This window comes from Rhinolophus sinicus, linkage group LG06 (genome assembly GCF_036562045.2).
Source record: "Rhinolophus sinicus isolate RSC01 linkage group LG06, ASM3656204v1, whole genome shotgun sequence".
NCBI classification, from domain to species: Eukaryota; Metazoa; Chordata; class Mammalia; order Chiroptera; family Rhinolophidae; genus Rhinolophus; species Rhinolophus sinicus.
The window spans coordinates 114,816,462-114,836,780 of NC_133756.1; the positions used below are offsets into that span (position 1 = coordinate 114,816,462).

The 20,319-nt window shown below is 37.6% G+C and overlaps 1 protein-coding gene across 1 annotated transcript in view; it reads left to right on the forward strand.

Moving 5' to 3' along the window:
• The first annotated feature begins 2,318 nt into the window (after positions 1-2,318).
• The window catches only part of TENM4 (teneurin transmembrane protein 4), a 972,743-nt gene continuing 954,742 nt past the window's right edge, over positions 2,319-20,319 (forward strand). The window contains exon 1 of the mRNA XM_074335694.1: positions 2,319-2,338. The gene's annotated coding sequence lies outside the window, so the exon portion shown is untranslated. The remainder of the gene's footprint in view (positions 2,339-20,319) is intronic.

Genomic DNA, 20,319 nt, shown 5'->3' on the forward strand with positions numbered 1-20,319 from the left:
AAAGTGTTTTAATTTTTTCCATTGTGGAAGCAATATTCTTTCACTAAAGAAAAAAATATTTTTAAAATCTAGTAAAGTAGACAAAAGTGTATAATTCGAATATACAAGTGACTAAAAAAGTTAACATTTTGGATTCTTCTTGTCTTGTTCTCTGCCTTTATAGCTTATAGATTTATTTTAACATAATGGAGATCTTTCTGTGTTTTATCATCCAATAAATAATTAAATGAGCTTCTTCAAGAGTTAAAACTAAATAATTGGCTATCAGGAATATTGTAGAGGGGGATGCTGTTTTCAGGAAAGAAGATGATCTGGATCAGGACTTGACAAACTTTTAATGTAAAAGTTCGGAGAGTAAATATTTTAGGCTTTGCAGCTCATATAGTCTAATTCCAACTGCTCAACTCTGCTATTGTAGCACAAAAGCAGCCAGTGACAATACGTAATCAAACGGACATGGCTGTGTTCCAATAAAACTTCATTCATCACCACAGAAACTGGTCTGGATTTAGCCTAGGGGCTGTAGTTTGCCAACTTCTTAAACTAAACCAAATAGTTTTGAAGTTCTTATTAAAAAACAAACAAAAACAAAAAAACGTCGAAAGCTTCATTCAAAACTAAGAAGTGTTCTGACAAACTCCTGTGGTCACACGAGTTAAGAGTCAAGTTCAAGTAAGTCCAGTAAGACAGATCTGGTCGGGCAAATTCCAATTTGGGGTAATTAGGCAACTGAAACTCAAACTAGAAGACTGAATAACAAATAGTCTTGAGAATAGAATAGGTTCGAGAATCAAGACAAGTCATTTGTACCATAGGAAGACAGAATCTAGGCAAGAAGAGCAGAGAGTGAATATTTATAATGAATTTAGCTCAGTGTCTGGTATACCGTGTTTCCCCAAAAATAAGACCTAGCCAGACCATCAGCTCTAATTACTCTTTTGAAGCAAAAATTGATATAAAACCCAGTCTTATACTATAGTATATCATATAAGACCTGGTCTTATGTTATAGTAAAATAAGACCTGGTCTTGTATTAATTGTTGCTCCAAAAGACACATTAGAGCTGATGGTCCAGCTAGGCCTTACTTTCGGGGAAACACGGTATAAGTGCTTGATGAATACCAACTAAATTATTCCCTTGTTCTGTCCTATGCTACAATGCACTCAGTCTATATAGTCGTGATCAGACACTTATTGAGCACTTATTATATGGCAGAAACTCTACTAGGTACTGACAATACATCAGCAAATAAAATGTATAACAATACAAAACGATAAAGGTCTGATTCTCTGGCAAATTGTCACAACCCAAGCTGCTAAACGCTAAAGTAGAATTAGCAGTAAGTTACTGTAGGAATATCGTGAGCATGGATCTGAATGAGATTGGGTGTCAGGAGAGGCTTTCTGAGAAGATGATAATTGAATGAGTTCCTGAGCATAAGTGGGGTGAGGCTGGCAAGAGGTTTTGTGGGAACTTGAAAGGGGTTTTCATACTCAGTGGCCTATGGATGAGTGGGGTTGTGTGACTTTCTAGAGATGTAAATGAGTTAGTAAGGAAGGAATGGAGACAGCAAAGTTGGGAAGGCGAGGAAGCTGGGATCAGGTCCTGAAGAGCCCTAGAAACCCTGGTAAAGAGTTTTTCCTTCCTCAAAGTGAGAAGCTATTTAAGCAGATATTTGATGAGATCTGCAGTTTTGAAAGACCAGCAAAAATGCACTTAATTGCACATTAGAGGGTTTTAATCAAAACTTTGAAAGTTACTTCTCGCTGAGGGATGGAACTGACCTCCGTATGGGCCAGAGGAATAGTTGTCCAAGAGATACATGGGGTCATAGCTGAAGGAGAAACAAGGCAGTTCTAATATGCAATCCCCTTCCCTTCCCATCCCAAGCTTGCCTTTGCAATATGGTTCTATCAGAATGCAGTCAACTACCGTGTTTCTCCGAAAATAAGACCAGGTCTTATACCATATTTCCCTGAAAATAAGACTGGGTCTTATATTAATTTTTGCTCCAAAAGATGCATTAGGGCGTATTTTCAGAGGATGTCTTATTTTTTCATGTACAACAATCTATATTTATTCAAATACAGTCATGTCATCTTCTTCTGGAACATCGTCATAACGTACTAACTGCTTCTGTCTGGCTGACGATCTTACCTGGGGCTTATTTTCAGGGTAGGTCTTATTTTCGGGGAAACACAGTACATTCCTTGCTCACAAATGTCTCCACTTCCATAAAGTGATAAATAACACTCTTCCTTTCTCTCTTTACAGATCAGCCATTGATAGAGCTTGGATTTGTCACAGGTCCCTCTACCCAAATAACTGGTTATGTTGGTGAGTACTATGGTTCTTTATTTCCCATTTGTCACCTTTGGTCATGAGCCAAGTTATGGTAGCTTGACTAGTGCTCTTTATTCTTGGGTTATTTTATATCCATGATTCTCAAACCTCCTCCGAGTTGTCCAAGTCCTACACTGCTTGTAGCTAGGATACTCCATTAGGTATACTGTGTACTGTTAGAGGCATTCGCCCTTTCGGCCACCTTTGCATTGCTGAAGAGTTGTGTATAAACCAAATGTTTGTGCGGCATATATAAAGTTTAAATCCTCTAGAGTATTATTATGTTCAGAGGAATCCTTTGTAACACAAATTATAGTTACAAAGTGACAAATATATCTGAAAAATTAATAATCACTCCTTTTTCATTGTCTTCAAAAAAGCAATCATTTATTCACACTGGAAGTGTACCTTATGTTCAATAATGAAACTTTGCTACCATAATGGCTTTGATTTGATATGTTGGTGCCAAAATACAGAGTTTGCCCCATGTTGAAAAAATATCAAAGGGTAGACGTTAAAATGAGGTATTTCAAAACTTCCTGAAAAGATTCCTGACCTTCAAGTAAGCTGCATTCCTGCAGAAAAATGGAATATATTTCCAGGTATGTTATCTGCTCTGGTCTCTTCATCAGGGCATATTTTGTTATATTTGAATGATCGATTGAGATATTGTTCTGGTTATTTGTTCTGGGTTTGTTGTTGCTGCTGTTGTTTTGAGGGATGTTGATTTGGAGTTTTGTTTACTGGTAGGCACAGTACCTAGATGTGTGTGATCAGCTTATCTTTTGTTTCTATAAAGAAAAGAGTTCATTCTAGAGACTAAGTTGTTTTAGTAAAAAATATTTCTTGATGCATAAATGCAGATTGGGAATAAGAAATGTACTCAGTAGACACAGTTAACACTTTTTTTTTTATACCCACACATTTCACCTGTACCTACTATGAATAATTTGTGGAAAACAGAAACAGGTTTGAAATATAATTTACTTTGCAGCAATTGGTTTCTTTTTGTAGTTTGTTGTTGTTTTTTTCCTCCTGTATTAACACCTCTGTCAATGTTTCACTACCTTTTTATGCACTTCTGGAACAACAACTTTTGGGTTTTCTGGGCCAGCCATAACTTTCCATCCTTGTTCTCTCTGATCTATTTGGAGTCTTAGATTTTATGCTCTGTTTTTTGGTTCAAAAAATAAAGTAATATATGTCTTCTACCAACCTGTTTACATATTCTTCCCTCCCTTTCTACAAACCATCATCATGTCACAAATGGTAACATTTTTACTTTTGGTTCTCAGCCAATTTCATTTCTATTTTTCCCATCCAAGTACAAAGTAATCACTTTTGGATTGTCAGCACATTGTTGAAAACATTGGTGCACTCAAGCTTTTTCATTTTTTAACATCATAAAAAAAACAAAATCAGAATTTCAATTACATTGGAAAAACATACTGCGCACATCTTAAAAATCCCAAAATGCCACCTGAAATAAGTTGCAGGGAACATTTCTATTGCATCCCTCAGCACACTGTGGGAAATTATTTATATCCAGTTCAGTTGCTAACAATATAGGAAAGAGCATTAAATGTTTCAGACAATTACTTATGTAACAGGGAAATAGTATGTTTACCTCATTTAAAGTCAGTTTTTACTTTTATGGCAAGTTGGATAGAAGACTTGTCTATTATCTCAACAAAAATATTTCTGTAAATGTTCTATAAAACAATAGAAAGATCATTGTGTTAGTACCACAAGAATGATTACCCTTTCAGATGATGTATTTTGACCTTTTTCCTCAGGATTTTTAATGGTCTGGTGGATTCTAACTTTCCCATGTGAGACTCTTAAATCTAAAAGAAATAATCTAAGATGCACAGTCAATGAATGCTTGGTTTCACTTTGAGGCTAAAGTTTATTAACTCAAGATTAAAGACAAATCTTTTCTCATCAGGCATTTACCTTTCATTTTAAATATTTTAATAGCCACTTAATAATTCCCATTGGGTGAATGTTTTAAATTTTTGTATTGATGTGACATGAATGCTGTCAAAATTGTTATGTACGTATTATTCTGCAGTGGTATTGTATTCACGTACTCATTATATTTTAATTAGTTCAGACAACTCAGAATACTAGTGTATATTTTTAAAATGTATACTTCTATCAGAAATATAAATCTTTCACCTCAGAGCTAAATCTGGTTTTTGGTCAGATTTCTCTCAGTTCTGGAAATGAAGGGGTTCTAATTATTACTCGTGTGTCATTAGTAATTCCCACCAGGGTAGGCAACTTGGATTGACCATTTGATGATGGAGTCCAGCATTAAGGCGGTTGTGGAGCTGACCAGCATCATATGTCCTTTTAAGACAGTCAGTTATGAAATGAACCATTAATTCAATTACTGTGTTTGGGGCAGCTGGTGGATAGAGGGAATGGAAATAAGAGTGCAAATTAACTTTAAGAAAACCTAATGAACATTGTTACTTTATCTACCCATATACTCACCACTTATTTTAAATGTCACCATCAATATTTGAGTTTCAACCTCATTAATACTCAGGATCCTTTGGAATCTTTTGGTCATCAGCTATGCATTGCATCGTGGGGCAAGCCTGGTTTTCATCTCCTGTTCTCTTTACCACGTTTGCAAATGACAGTGTGATATCAAGGCAAATGATAGGAGACCACCATTGATTTACATTAGCTGTCTGGTTAAATTCACAGTTATTTTTTTTCCTTTTTGCTTAATTGAGTTAATTATCTTTAGAGACTTCTCTTAAAAGTCAGCCTTAGCTTCTGACAGAGCACAGGCACCTAAGTCTGTCTGCTCGAAGCAGGACCTGCCAGCATCAGCCTCTATTAAGATTTGAAAATTCTATGAATCACATGAAGGTATTGGGTAATTTTCACGGCCTTTAATTGCACTGCCTGGAAGGTGCAGATCGTTCTATGCATGTTGTAATTTTTTGCTATAGTGTGACATCATAGTAACCCCCCTTTTCTGGGGACGTTTTGAGCAATTAGTGCATATCGAAATTCAAAGTAAAATTGCAAGCGCGGTCCTACCAATGCGCGTGTCTCATGGGAGATGTCAGTCTGAACAGATCTACCTTCTACACACTGCCAAGTCCACACAGGCATTGGCAATAACAGCTCCATCGCAAATCATTCCTCTTCCTAGGAGCTAGAAAGTTCTTTTTGTCATCCCTTGTAATACACATTCACATTTCAGAATCATTAAAATATGAAGAAAAAAAAAGTATTCCTTTTGGAATTAAGGAAATAGAGCAATTAACATTTCAAAGGACAAGTATCTCCTGTATAAATACAAAAAAAAAAAAAAGATCTAAGCTAGGAGCATTCATACAGTACCTAGAGAGACTGTTACCTGCACTGTCTTCCCCTTTTGTTCTTTCTTATCCTCCCTCTTCTTTCTCTGTTTTCTTTCTCCCACTCACTCATCTGTACAGTTTTATGTGTATGCCTCTTTCCCTCTGTTTCTCTTCTTCTTCGGAAGAAAACAAACTATTTACTCGCTGTGTGATCATTTTTATTACAAACGGTAATAGGATAGTTTGGGGTTGGAGTATCTATTTAGTATAAGTCTATAACTGGAGTGACCATACATCCAGCCCAGCACAATTCATCTGTTGTCCTCATGTAGTTATTAATTGGCTCTAGTTAACTCTCAGGAGTGTTCATGTCTGATCAATTCTGTAAGTGGACCAGGAGCCCCAATCCCATCATAAAATGCTTCTTCCATCTGAGCGAGTGCCTGTAAAGTTCTCATGCCCATCAAACAGGTGGCCAAGGACTGTGGAAGTGTCATCATCCTCGTGACAGTCTGAGATTAAGGAAACTGAGTATAAATTATCCAAGGGAGCTAAAGAAACGGTTTTGGGCACTTCAACTGGGAAAGTGATAAGGACTCGGGCAGACCTGGATGGCAAGCAATAAAGTGGTGGTGGTGGTGAAAGGGCACACCTGGAACTGAGAAGGCAGGAATCCGAGGGTTTGCACCAGCCCAGTGCGTCCCATGCGTAACTCTTACAGAGTCATAAATCTGTGTTCTACGAATATCACAGTAGCTCTTGTACCCCTATTTTTTCCCCTTTGGGGTTTCCCTCGGTGTTTGGCCACGTTATATTGAGAGACATCAGGTGCTCCAGTACACAATTCCGCCAAGCCATTGCTCTACCCTGAGACTAGATTTTAAAAGTAGATCAGGGGCCAGCCCAGTGGCTCATGCGGTTGGAGCTCAGTGTTCCTAACTCCAAAGGCTGTCGGTTCAATTCCCATGGGCCAGTGGGCTCTCAACCACAAGGTTGCTGGTTCAACTTCTCGAGTCCTACAAGGGATGGTGGGCTCTGCCCCCTGCAACTAAGATTGAACACATCACCTTGAGCTGAGCTGCCTCTCGGATGGCTCAGTTGGTTGGAGTGCATCCTCTCAACCACAAGGTTGCTGGTTTGACTCCCACAAGGGATGGTGGGCTGCACCCCCTGCAATTAGCAATGGCAACTGGACCTGGAGCTGAGCTGTGCCCTCCACAACTAAGACTGAAAGGACAACAACTTGACTTGGAAAAAATGTTCTGGAAGTACACACTGTTCCCCAATAACATCCTGTTCCCCTTCTCCAATAAAATCTTAAAAAAAAAAAAAAAATTCTAAAAAGGAAAAAAAAGTAGATCATATTTTTAGGAGACAGAATACCCCAGAAGTATCGGGGATCCCAACCCACAGGGAAGACAAAATTCTCCAGGACAGAATCCTGGCCATCAGGATACTTTAAAATTGAGCCAGTTCTGTGCATTGTTTAATGAGCAGAATATTCCCCACTGTCCATTTGCTTTTCTCTCTACCTACATTCCCTTCCATGTTTTTCTCTATTTTGTCTTCCAGTCCCATCCATCGTCATGCCAGCCCTCTCTTTCCACCAATTGTAATACATCTTAGATAGAATTTGATGGCCCCCTTCTTAATTTTAAAGAAAAACAAATGAATATTTTAAACTGTCTCAATGGAATCAAAGGAAAATGATATTGATTTTGAACTAAAATATTTGTTTTTATTTTAAATTCATATCACTAGCTATCTAGGTAAAATTTTCTTTCTAGTGTACAGTCTTTTACTGATCTGATTTTTGGGGGTTTTTTTTTGGTTTGTTTTTTTTCTCTCTTTGATATTGTGGCTACACTCTCTAAGCACGAAGTTTGAAAACCAATCTCTGTATGGAAGAGGCCAGGGAAGCATGCTGGCTGCTAGAGGTGTGCTGCATACTGTGGTGAGGGCTGGGCTCAGATAGACGGCAGGGTGTTCTAGAGGCCACTGAAACGTCCTTCAACAAATATTTACACCTATCTACTGGGTACAGATGCTGCTGGGCTCTGGGGGTTCAATGATGAAAAAGATGATTAGACAGAACTCAAGGATGGAGACTGAAGATCAGTAAAGAACACAGGTGTAGAAGACAGACAGATCTGGCTTCAAAGTCTGACTTTGCCATTTAGTTGGGTGGCTTGCCGCATGACTTCATAGCTCTGATCCTCAGCTTCCCTAGTAGGGATGCACATGACTAGTCAAAGTGAAATGATTCATTTGAATTAATTTTATGTCTGGTCAGAGGTGGGGATGGAGGGCCATAGTGGTGTATTTTTGTCATTGTTTTGTACATTTACAGTTATTAAGCACATTTGTTAAAAGTGTTTCTGGTGCCTATGTGACCAGCTCCTGGTAAATATCTCAAGTGCTGAATCTCAGGTGGGCTTCCCTGGGCAAAAACATCACACACATGTTACTGCAGTTTTGTTGCTGGGAAAGCAGTGTGCTCTGTGCGTCCCCTCATGGGATGGGGAGAACATGAGGAAAACTGCACATGAATTTCTCCAGACTCTGCCTGTGTTTTTTCCTTATGATCCAGCTGCATCTTTTAATCTTTACTTTATATCACTATAACAAATCCTGGCCATACGTACAATAGCGCAAAAAAAAAAACTTTTCTGGACAGATCTGGCTTCAGAGTCTGAACAAACAAAACAGAAATAACATGTGTTGGTGAGGATATGGAGAAATTAGAACACTTGTGCTCTGTTGGCAGGAGTGCAGAATAGTGCAACCACTGTAGGAATGGTACAGTTGTTCTTCACACATTTAAAAATGGAATTACCACACAATCCAGCAAATGCTCTTCTGGGTATATACTCAAAAGAATTGAAAGCAGAATCTCAAAGGGATATTTGTATACCTGTGTTTATAGCAGCATTATTCACAATAGCTAAAATGTGGAAGCAACCCAAGTACCCATTAATGGATATGAATGGATAAGCAAATGTGATATGTATATACAATGGAATATTATTAGCCTTAAAAAGAAGGGAAATTCTGACACATGCTACAGCATGGATGAAACTTGAAGCCATTATGCTAAGTGAAATAAGCCAGTCACAAAAAAAAAACAAAAAAACAGAAAACAAAAAACAAATACTCTATGATTTCACCTATATATGAGGTACTTAGAGAAGTCAAAGTCATAGAAACTGGAAGTACAATGGTGGTTGCCAGGAACTGAAAGAAAGAGAGAAGGAGAAGTTACTATTTAATAGGTACTGAGTTTCAGTTTTGCACAATTAAAAAAGTTCTGGAGATGGATGGTGGTGACGGTTGCACAAAAATCTGAAGGTACCAACTGCCACTAAACTGACACTTAAAAATGATTAAGATAGTAAATGTCAAGTTTATTAAGATAGTAAATGTTAATACAAAATTTTATTTCTATTGGATTGATTTGATGTCTTTGTTAAAAAGTGAAATGACAATAAATGGGAGTCCATTTCCATCTCTCTCTTCTGTACAACTGATCTATTTCTTGATTTTTATGTCAAGATCACATTAGCTTGACTACTGACGCTTTATAGTAAGTCTTGAAATCAGATAATGTTAGCCCTCCAAGTTGGTTCTTTCAAGATTGCTTTGGATATCCTTACCTTTCCATATAAATTTTATAATCAGCTTGTGAATTTCTACCAAAAAAAAAGAAAAGAAAAGGAAAGAAAACCTCCTGGGATTTTTATAAGGATTGTGTTGAATCTTTAGATCAATTCAGGATGAGTTGATATCTTAAACTGAATATGGTATATTCCTCCATTTGTTTAGATCTACTTTAAGTTCTTTCAGCAATGTTTTGTGGTTTTTAATGTAGAGATTTTCCACATGTTTTTTAAATTCATTCATTGAAATACCTTGCATATTAACTGCTAGAATATAATACTACAAGTGATTTATGCATATTAATAGTGACCCTACTGACTTACTAAATACATTTATTAGATCTAATATAACTATTGTAGTTTCCATTGGATTTTCTATGTAAATGTTATATTATCTGCAAATGGAAACAGTTTTACTTTTTTCCCGTATTATTGATTTATTTATTTTTTACTTGCTCCTTACCAGTGTTTCTCTATTAGGTATGATGTTTGCTATAGAATTTCTATGGGAATTCTTCATTAGGTTATAGACATTCTCAACTATTCCTAGTTTTCTGAGAGGTTTTTTTTTAATCATGAATGTGTTTTGAAATTGTTAAACTTATTTTTCTGTATCTATTGAAGTGATCATATGGTTTTTCTCCTATATTGTGTTAATATGGCAAATGACATTGATTTTAAATGTTAAAACAACCTTGCATGGTGGGGAGAAAAAACTACTTGGTCATGATGTTTTATCCGTTTGTAATATTGCTGATTCAATTTGTTAATCGTTTGTTAAGTATGTTTGTATCTATGTTCAATAGGGGTTTAGTCTAATTTTTTTTAATGTTTTTGTCAAGTTTTAGTATTATGGTTATGCTGGTTTCAGAAAACAAATTGGGAAGTTTTCTTTCTCTATTTTCTGAAATATTTTTGATTGGTTTAATTTATTTCTTTAATGTCTGATAGGATATTATGTCTTCCTTTGATATCTGATAAAATTCTCCAGTAAAACTTCCTAGGCCTAAAATTTTCTTTGTGGGAGGATCTGATAATGAATTTAATTTATTGTTAAATACAGCGTTATTCAGAAGTTCAGTTTTTTCTTAAGCTATTTTTGCTAAGTCACATTTTTCATGGAATTTGCTGAAGTCTTAAATTTGTAGTATAAATTTATCCATAATATTCTTTCACTATCCTTTAAATGTCTGTAGGATCTGTAGTAATCATCCCTCATTTAGGCCTGATATTAGTAATTTGTGTTCTCTCTCTCTTCTTTAATTAGTCTAGCTAGAGTTTTACTAAGTTTTTTAGGCTTTTCATAAAAATTATCTTTGGGCTTTGTTAATTTTCTTTATTGTTTACCCAATTTCTATTTCCTTGATTTCTACACATTTTTATTTTTCCCTTTTTTTCCTACTTGCTTTACATTTACTTTACTATTCTTTTTGTGGCTTCTTAAGGTAAAATCAGAGGTCATTGATTCTTTTTTTAAGCTTTCTTCATTTTTAATACAAGAATTTAAATTAGATTTCCTCTAAACACTGCTTTAGTCCCATCCTAAAACTTTGGTATGTTGTATTTTTGTTAGCATTCAGGTAAAAATATTTTCTAATGTCCCTCATATTTTATTCTTTGAACCATGTATTATTTAAAAGTGTATTGATTGATTATCAAATACTTGATCTATTCCTAGATATTATATTGTTATCATCTTCAATTTAATTCCATTGTGGTCAGAGAACATACTTTATGTGATTTCAATCCTTTTCAATTAACTTTTTCTTTTTTTTTTTTTTTAATTTGTGGTCTAACACATGATCTATCTTAATGAACATATGCACTTGAGTAGAATGAGTGGTTTTTAGTTGTAGAGTATACTGTTCTATAAATACTAATTATGTCAAGATGATTGATAATGTTGTTCAAAACATTTGTGTCTTTACTTTTTTTTCTAGTTGCTGAGGGAAGGGTGTTAAAGTTTCCAACAATGACTGGAATTACCTATTTCTCTCTTTAAATCGGTCACTTTTAAATGTCTTCTTCATCAGGGCCCTTTTATCATTATAGAAACACTTTCTTTATCCCTGATAAAGTTCTTCGTTTTGCAGGCTGTCACTCTGGGTCCAGAAATCACATGGAATTTGAACAGGGCAAGTTTAATATGAAGACGTATTAATTAGTAATAGGGCATTAATTGCTAAGGAGCAAAGAGACTTCTAACAAACCCAAGATTAGCAGATATAGGGAGCAGCCACTACCTCTGGGGCCATGGGATAACACCTAAGGAAGAAACACAGTTTGAAGAGGGTCCTAAGCATGAGATTATCAGCCCTTGTTGGAAAGTGTGTGCCTTTGGCACATTGGATGGTGGAGAAGTTCTCTGAGGTGCTACAGACCAGAAGTAGCATGCAGGAAAGAACACACTAGGGTGCTGGTGAAATTCACTTGGAAATTACTGACTGAGATACCACTGAGACTCATTAAAAAGCCTCTGTCTTAGTCACCTACTAAAGTCTGGGAAGATGCCAGAGTTTAGATGCGTGTGAAACTCACTGAGAAGGTGCCCATCGGGCACCTGGGAGAGTCACGGGAAAATTACCTGGGTTGCTGGTTTGAACTTGCTAAGAAGCCACTCACGAGGATGCCGTTGACACTCAATGAGTAGAGGGCACCACCGGAGGTCCTGCACACACACTGCAGACCACCACATGACCCAGAAAGGATAGAAAGGACAAAGGCACACCCATCGGGAAGAGAAGCCCTTTCTTCTTGCAATGACCCTGCAGTGCCCTCTACTGACAAAACTGAACAAGGTAGCAAAGGTGAAATGTTTTCAGGGTCCACCTCCAGTACCACAAAACAGGCCAAGCAGGATAGATTTGGAGCTGAGAAAAATAAACTGATTAACTGGCAAAAGGTGTAATTTGTTTGATATGGAAACAATTAGTCCAGCCTTTTTTTGTTTACTGTTTGCATGGTTAATCTTTTTCCATCCACTTACTTTCAACTCATCTGTGTCTTTGTATTTAAAATGTATTTCTTTTAGACAGTATATATAGTTGTTTCTTGTCTCTTTTTAATCTATTCTGTAATTTTCTGATTTTTAATAGGAGTGTTTGCTGTATTCACATTTATTGTAATTATTGATATGGTTGGTTTTAGGTCTACTAGTTTACTCTTTGTTTTCTGTTTGTCCCCTCTGTTTTCGTTTGTTTCTTTTTTCTTTACTACCTGTTTTGGAATCTTTTCAACATTTTTTTAGAATCCAATTTTATTTTATCTCTTGGATTTTTAATATATCTCCTTCAGTTTTCTAAGTGACTGCTCTAGTGAGTTCAATATACACACTTAACTTTTCTCTCTACTTAATCTTCAACACTTGTCATAGAAATGTACAAACCTTGCAATCCCATAAGTCCATTTATCACTCCTCACCTTCCTTTGTGTTATAGCTGCCATATTATTACAACTATATATGTTATAATCCCCATAAGACAGTGTTACAATTTTTGTTTTAAAGAGTCCATATATTGTAAACATTTTAAGAGAAAAATCTATTATATCTACCCACATATTTATAATTTCCAATACCTTTTATTCCCTCCCAAAGATTCAAGGTTCCATCTGGTATAAGTTCCCTTTAACTTGAAGTCCCTCCTTTATTATTTCATGTAGTGCAGATTTTCTGACAATAAATTCTCTTAGTTTTGTTTTATCTGAAAATGTCTTTATCTCAGTTTTACTCTTAAGAGAAAATATCAATGGGTATTCTTATTCTGGGTTAATTGTTCTTCTTTTAGCACTTTAAAGATATTTGCACCACTTCTGGACTCCATAGTTACTAGTAGTCAGCAAGATTCTGAATTGTTATAGCCCTTTATATAATGTGTCATTTTCCTCTGGGTGCTTTAAATGTTTCTCTTCATCTCTGGTTTTCAGTGATTTGACTATGATTTCCCTAGATGTGATTTTCTTTATATCTCTCCTGCTTGGAGTTCTTTGTATTCTTGAATCTGTGAATTTATGCCTTTTACAAAGTTTGAGAATTTTCAATTGTAGTAGTTAGTGTTCTCCAGAGAAACAGAACCAGTAGGACATATATAGATATGTATATAAAAGAAGCCAATTTCTACTTATCATAGAAATTGGCTCATGAGACTATGGAGTATGAGAAGTCCAACAATATGCCATTTGTAAGCCGGAGAACCATGAAAGCTGCTGGTATAAATCAGATGAGTCTGAAGGCCTAGAAATGGGGGGGCGGGGGGGGCTTATGATGTAAGTCCCGGTCCCAGTCTGAAGGCCTGAGAACTACGTAGGAATGTTGATGCCTGAGGTCGGGAGAAGATGGATTTCTCAGTTGAAGCAGAGAGCAGATTCACCTTTCCGGCACTTCTTGTTTCATTCAAGCCCTCAACAGATTGGATAATGCCCACCCACATTGATAGGGGTGATCTTTCCTCAGTCAACCAGTGCAAAGGCTAATCTCTTCTGGGAATACTCCCACAGACACACCTGGACGTAATGTTTTAGTAGTTGTCTGGGCATCCTTTAGCCGAGTCAAATTGACACGTGAAGTTAGCCATCGCCATCAGCCATTATATCTTTAATTAATTTTAATTAGTTACATATTTAATTAATTAAAGAATTTAATTAATTCTTTCTTTCCTCTCCTTCTGGATATTCAGAAGGGAACTTTTTGTAATTCTCCTCTCAGTTTGGATAATATCTGGACTCTTTCTTCTGTCATCTCCATTCTGCTATTAAGCCCATTTAGTTAATTTTTATGTCACATATGGTATTTTTCAGTTTGATAATTTCCATTTGGTTTTTTCAGTAGTTTCTTTGTTGGGATTTTGTCATTTTATGCACCACAAGCATATTTTCCTTTACTTTATTGAGCATAGTTACTATAATAACTGCTTTAAAATCCTCATCAGCTAATTCTAGCTCTTGGGTAATATTAGGGCGAGTCTCAGTTGGTCGTCTTTTCTCTTGCAACTGGCTTACAATTTCATGGTTTTGGGTACCTCAAATAAGTTTGGATTTTATCACGGTCATTGTGAATATTACGTTGTGGAGCCTCAAGATTAAGTTGTAGTTCTGAAGAGTGTTGATGTGTTTGTTTCAGCAGTCAGTGACCTTGGTGTCTCAGTCAGGGTTCTCCAGAGAAAGAAAACCAACACATATCATTATGATAAAAGAAATTTATTTTAAAGAATTGGGTGACACAATTAGGGGACTGTCAAGTCTGAAATATGTAGGACAGGCTGGAGGCTAGAAACTCAGTCAGGATTGTATTTGCAGTTTTGAAGCAGAATTCCTTGTTCTCCAGGAAACCTCAGTTTTTGTTCCGATGGCCTGCAGTCGATTGGATGAGGCCCATCCACATTATCAAGAGCAATCTTGACTTAAAGTCAACCTACTGTAGATGTTAATCTTTTCTACAGCAACACCTAGATCAGTATTTGATTAAGTAACTACATACTAGTAGAAGCTGTCCAAATTGACACATGAGAGTAACCATCACACTTGGTTACCTCACATTGTAAGCTTTCACATAAGTAGTAGACCTGTATTCTTTAAACCTTAAGTATGAGCAACTTTCTGTTTGCCCCACACATGCAGGAGTAAGCCCTGGACTTGGACAGAATTTATAAACAGAATTTGACTCTGTCTCTTTTTCTGAGATGCCTTTCTCACTTTTCAATGGCTGTGGTTGCCCTGAACTCTGTTATTTTGTTCTCTAGGCTGGAAAGACTGTGGGGTTTATATCATAGATTTACCCACTGTATGTAATATCAATTTGGCCTCTCCTCAGGTTAAAAACTATAAGAATGAAGAAAGAAAAAAGAAAGAAAAACACACTACCCGCTTCTTCCAAATTTTTTATTTCCTTTCAGAATTTGCCTGCTATTTTGTTACTTTCTAGTGCTTACAGGTCATTGTTTTGTTTTGTTCACTTTTGTTTTGTATTTAGTCCACAATTTCCAGTTGTGATCAGTGGAAGGGTGGATCTGGTAGGAGTTTACTTGGCTGTACTGAAAGCAGAAACCTCACATATATCATGAATATTAAATGAGACAATGAAAGAAAAAGGTTGGCCCATTTCTGGCACATGGTGAATAGTAATCAATAAACGATGAGTAGCTAACAGAGTGGTTGTTCTAACTCATAGGCAAACTCTAGATGGTTCTAAGAGTTCAGGGGGCAGCATGTCTCCAGATTTCTAAGGAAATAATCTTTTAGGTGCAGGTCAGGGTCATAGCCAAGGTTGTTTTCCAAGGCTGTTTCCAGCCCCTTCCGAGAACTAGTGCTAACTGGGAAACTGAGGCAGCCATCCAATTATGAAGATAAGACAGTTCCAGAAATTTTTGAAAAAGCAATAAGAGAAGACTAGGGCTTGGCAAACACCTAAGGCTAAATTATAGGCCCACTACTATAATGTAAGCCTCAGTAGGGACAAGAGTTTCTGTCTGTTTTAATAATGGCTCCATTCCCAATGTCCAGTTCAGTGCTTGGCACATAGTAGGCACTCTGCAAACACTGGTTGAAGGAATGGATAAACATTCAGACAGCAAGACTTGTTCAAACCCCTGCTTGATGAGTTTGAAATACTTTCTGAATGAAGATGTTCTCAGAAAAGAAGAGAGCTGCGTCTGTGGGTGGGACATCTTACCAGTGGCAGCAAGGACAGTCTGAAAGGCAGAGAAAGTCCTTCTGCACCGAGCTTCCCCAGTCAGCTCAGCCGCAGGAGTGATCTTCTGTCTCAGAGCCTGTCCTGGGGCTGCAAAGCATTCAGACTGAATGAATGGCCTACGTGCAACCTCTATTTGAGGTTTCATCGACATCTTGAAGCAGTTTTTGATCATTTGGGGTTTGGCACCACCAAAACACAGGCTTTGCCAAACCCTCACTTTCTTTCATGTTTCAGCCCGAACACCCTTAAAACAACGTTTTAACACCCTTAAAACAACATTGAGCCTGTTGACTCTACTTCTTCGTTTTCGCTTATATCATCAAAACATTCACTTTAAACATATCACCAGCAATCAAAGGAATTGTCAATTGTTAAGGTTAGGGCACTGAATCAGCTAGACCTGGGTTATTTTCCCAACCACTGCACTGATCCCTCTGTCACTTTCACATCCACTCAAACTGTCACAGCTACAGAATCTTTGGACCGAGCCAGCAACATTAACTATTATTTAAAGGAGCTAATTTTTAAAAATATATATATATATATATATGCTCATTGGATGATATTGGGGAAGTTAAAATCAACATAGACCAATCTAAGGACAATATTACCACCCAGACATAAGCATAGTGAACATGAATTCTTTCTTTCCATGGTTTTTCTGTTATATGTTTTATACAGTTGAGATCATGGTATATAGCACAGTTTTGTGTCTACTGTTTCACTAAATATGAAGAGAAATTTCATGTTATTAAATATTCATTTATACAATTATAATGCTTATACTTATCCATTCCAAGAAGTTTTTATTGAATATCTGCCAGATGACCAGTAGGGAAGGCCAAGCCCCTGGCCTCATGGAGCTTACAGTGTTCTAGAGGAGACGCACAATAAGTAACTCGCTTGATGAGTTATAAGTGCTGTGAGGGAAACTAAGGCAGGGAAGATGCAAGTGTGCTGTTTGAGAGAGAGCCTGTCTGAGGAGATGACAATTAAGCAAAGGTCTGACTAAAATGAGGCCCTGTAATACTCCATGAAATGGATGAACAATGATTCATATAACCACACATCTGATGTTAAACATTCAGCTTGTTGAACATATTTCAGGATTAAAACATCACTGCTGAAAACACTTTGAGGTCAGCAAGTATTTTGAGCCAAGTACTACTCATGAAAACTAAAGCTGCCAGAATAAACTGAGCTAAAGAGAGGAGAAAGGGAAGAAGGAAAAGAGGAAATCAGAGGGAACAGGAGAAACACAGAGAGGAGAGAGGGGAGATGCTTTGTGTGCACGTGTGTGTCTGTGATATCATGGTACCTGTGTCCCGATAAGGGAATGGAGAGATGGTGGTTTCCTCAGAGAGCAGAGGTAGCAGCAGAAATTTCTGTTTGATTGGCCATGATAGAGCCACATGTAAAGGAATACATCTCTCTTACAACAGCCTAGCAGTTATCTGTAGTAAGTGTTCTCTTCTCTCCAGTATTGCCCTCCTGGTCTCCCCAACATTGCCCTCTTGGCTGCAGGTAGCTAGCCAGAAGTAATTACTTCCTTCTGAAACTCATGTAGAATTTGACCTGTGCCAAGCACAGTGCTTGGTAATTAGAAGGGGTTGTTCAAAACGATTTCCTGCATGAATAAACACCTTTAGAATGACACTGAACATAACCTACCCCGTGTTCTTGTTATATGTGATGTTGTCGGGGTCCTAGGAAAGAGTCTACCTTCCATATCTACATTATTGGGTGCAGTGCGGAGTATTCTGTGTAAAGGGAGAACGAAAGAAAGAAGGCAGGGGTAAGATGCAGGTAAAGGCAGCAACAGCAATTTTAAAAAGGGCATTGCAACAAGGGACCAAGAATTCCATGGGAACCAAAACAAGGGGAAAGAAGAGACAAGACGAAAGGTAAATAAATAGAAGGAGGAGGTGGAAAATTGAGCAAGAAAGAAGAAACAAAGGCAGCCACACTCACAATGGGCAGAACTTCATCTCGAACCATCCTCTGAATTAGCAAGGATGCAGCTTCTCCTCTCTCGCCAGGCCAGCCGTGAGACCTGGCAAGTCTGAATTGGATTCAGAAAAACAGCCAAGTCCTACCTGGTTCCAGTACAGGAGACACAGGAATTATAAAAGCTACAATAAAACAGCAACAACAACCACAACGTCCACCATTTATTGACTACTTATTATGAGTATCTTAGAGGTGTCACAGCTTTCATCCTGTTTAATTCTCACCACAGGATGCGGCATTATTACTTCTCATTTCAAAATGAGGAAAATAAGGCACAAAGAGTTAAGTAACAAGCCCCAGCATCCTAGAGCAACAAAGCTGCAAAGCCATTAATTCAAACGCAGGTCAGTTTCAACGTGGAGCCCCTGCTTGAGCTAGTCCATGGAATTGCCTCTCTGTAGAACAACTAGCGCCCGTCCCGTACTTCAGAAGTTGTTTCATGCTTTAAAACCCCTCATTGCAATCAGAAGCCCTCTCAGGTGGCCACAGTCTCCCTCGCGGCCCCATAGCAGCAGACATCCAAAGGTGGATCTGATCAGCTTCCTTTGCTGCTAGGCTCGGTACGGTCAAGGCAGCAGGCTGTGTCAAATCTCAAGGCTCACTGCTGCTCAGGGACTGCACAGGGCTGGATAACCCCCGCCTTCGCATTTGCTGGCAGCCCAGCCTTTCCTCTGTTCTGTGCCCACAGTCACGATGCAGCAGTGTGCCATCACGTACAGCTGGCACACCACCTTCAGTCAGTGCGTGCTCAGGTATGTCTCAACACTTCTGGGTGGAGGGATGAGCTCTTCCTACCGTGGCATTCTAGGTACGTGGTTTAAAATAGGCCATGCAGACTACACACAAAATGTTTCAGTGTTCATTTGTGAGCCGCTTCTGCAGTTTTGTATCAGTTTCTCCTCTAGCCTTGCTACTAAATCCCAGCAAGGCAATTCCATGGACTAGTCTTTAGCGTGGGCTTCACATTGAAACAGACTTGGGTTTGAATTTGGACAATGCAGCTTCTTTGCTCTGTGGTTCTAAGCTAGTTACCTAACCTCTCTGGCCTTGTTTTCTTTTGCGGTATAATTGACCTACATTATATTAGTTTCAGGTGTACAACATAATCATTCAATGTATGTATATGTCGTTAAATGATCACAGGAAGTTTAGTTAGCATCTATTCACACGCATAGTTACAAATTTTCCTTGTGAACTTTTTAAGATCTACTCTCTTGGCAACTTCCAAATGTACGATACAGTATCATTAAGTATAGTCACCATACTCTAAACTATATCCTCAGGACTTATTTATTTTGTAACGGGAAGTTTGTAAATGTCGACCCTCTTCACCTGTCCACTACCCCACCCCTGGGTCTGACAACCACCAATCTGTTCTCTGTGACTATAAACTCGGCGGAATTTGTTTGTTTGTTTGTTTGTTTAATTTCACATGTAAGTGAGATCATACAGCATTTGTCTTTCTCTACCTGACTTACCACACTTAGCATAATACCATCAAGGTCCATCCATGTTGTCACAAATGATAGGATTCCCTTCTTTTTCATGGCTGAATAATATTCCATTGTATGTGTGTGGTGTGTATACAGAAAATGTAATATATATATATATATATATATGGCCAAAACATATAGACACATTTTAAGAAAGGAAAAAAACTGTATTAAAATTGTAATATTCAATATATACTGATAACAAACGATGAATACAAGTCATGTTTATACATTCTTTTGGCACCCCCAGTATGTATATATACCGTGTGTCCTCAAAAATAAGACCAGGTCTTAAATTAAGGTTTGCTCCAAAAGACGCATTAGGGCTTATGTTCAGGGGATGTCATCCTGAAAAATCATGCTAGGGCTTATTTTCCGGTTAGGTCTTATCTTGGGGAAAACACAGGATATACGTATTACACACACACCATATTTTCTTCATCCATTCATCCATCAATGGACACTTAGGTTGTTTCTATGTCTTGGCTATTGTAAATAATTCTGCAATGAACATGGGAGTGCGCATATATTTTCGAGTTAGTATTCTCATTTGCTTTGAACAAATACCCAAAAGTTGAATTGCTAGATCATATGGTAGTTCTATTTTTAATTTTTTAAGGAACCTCAGTACTGTTTTCCATAGTGGCTGCACCAATCCACATTCCTACCAAGAGTGCACAAGAGTTTCCTTTTCTCTACGTCCTTGCTAACACTTATTTCTTGCCTTTTTGATAGACAGTCTAACTAACAGGTGTAAGGTGATAGCTCTTTGTGGTTTTGATTTGCATTTCCTTAATGATGA